This window comes from Triticum dicoccoides, chromosome 5A (assembly GCF_002162155.2).
Source record: "Triticum dicoccoides isolate Atlit2015 ecotype Zavitan chromosome 5A, WEW_v2.0, whole genome shotgun sequence".
NCBI classification, from domain to species: Eukaryota; Viridiplantae; Streptophyta; class Magnoliopsida; order Poales; family Poaceae; genus Triticum; species Triticum dicoccoides.
In genome coordinates this window covers 629,970,377-629,972,178 of record NC_041388.1, presented here as the reverse complement: position 1 = coordinate 629,972,178, position 1,802 = coordinate 629,970,377, and positions in this window count along the sequence as shown.

Sequence of the window (1,802 nt, the reverse complement as noted above, 5' to 3'; positions counted from 1 at the left end):
AGGGCCCTCCCTACATATCGATGCCATTACCGTTGTATGATCTGAACCATCTTCCTCTCGTTCCTCACTTCCTCCGGCATCCTCAATGAACCTCAGCAAATGGTTGAACCTTGGGATCACCTTGATGATCATCAGAGGTGTCGGAGTCCTCTTGGTTGTATCCTCAGGAGAAACCAGCCTTCCCGGCGTGGCATGCCGTGTCACGACAATATATTTATGTCATTTTTGTATGCTGTGAATTTCAAATTAAACTAACAAAACTATATCAATAAGGTTATATTCACATAAAGGGAAGTAATGCGTAGAAGCAAACTATAAAGGACACATTTATTGTCACCATGTGTGGTGCATCTTTGATGACAGAAAGTACACCTCAAAACTTTTCTAACTAGATGATACCCCATGCATTGCTGCGGGATACTATAGTTCATTTGATGTGTGAATTTTGGCCAGAGTGTTGGTTCACATTACATTACTCCATGGAAAAAACAAGCTCCAAGTAACATATCATTTGCTTTGCAACATCATCAAACAAAACTAACAAATTCCAGCCCCCTTTGAAGGCATGTCAATACTGGACGAAATAACATAGTAGAACATAAGCTCAAAATTACTTATCAAATGCACATAATAAAAGAAGTATGTCAAAGCGCAATACTTTTTTTTACTGAAAAGATTAAAATAAAAACTGAATTGCTAGGCAAATAGGAAGAAACTCAAAGGCCCGACTTTTTATGTCAAGGAAGGACCCGAAGCCAGGGGCTTTTTGGGAGAACCAAGCTTGTGGCCTTTCACCTAGAGGACTTACCCCCATGCCAGAAGTATTTACTTAAAAATACTGAAAAATAGAAGGCGATATAGATATTATCGGGAGTATATCAACAAAATCTGAAGGATAATGAAGAAGTGTACCTAACATCTCGTGTTTCCAGTGTATTAGATAGCATATACTCCCTCCATTCCTAAATATAAGCCCTTTTAGAGATTTCAATATGGACTACATACAAAGCAAAATGAGTGAATCTACACTCTAAAATACACCTATATACAAAGGCTTATATTTAGAAACGGAGGGAGTATGTTTGAAAATGATACTATAACATAGTTGTAGGCCTTGCAACTAAAGGGCACACATTTTTATGTTGGAGATTATCATACTATCAATTAGGCCTATATTCTATGATTTCTCATATGCATTTGCATGAACCCTATGGGTGTACCCATCATTCAAGAAAATTTGCATATTGTTTTTGTATCATATAATGAGTATAAGGTTTAAAAGGAATTGAAGTTCCAACTTCAAATGTTAACAAACAACTATAAATAATTAATCCAGGGGCATTCAAAGGTATATTTTTACAGTTAATAAAGGGAAAGACAGTCTGTCAGACAACTAAAGAAAATGCAATGGTTGTCAATCCAGGAAGCACTTAATCAACTGAACTACTTAGCTACATACCACCAAATTTCCACAAAGCAAACTAAGAAAATGACTCAATACAATCAAATGTTAGGTTCAAATGAAAATTCAAAAACTATACATGCTTCATAGTTCAAATATTCAGTATTATGGTATTCATCATTGTCCATTTTTCATCGGTTTCCAGTAGTGTTGAAGGGAACATGACCTCAAAATTACCCAGATGAAAATATACCCCCCCCCCCCGTCGGGAAAATAATAATATAAATAAGATATGAAGGATACACCCTCTAGACTCAAAGTTTCTTTTTTCTTCAAATTAAAGACGCAGTGAGATCACATTTGTGGGCAGTTTGAAATGAAATTGAAAATTCACGCCATT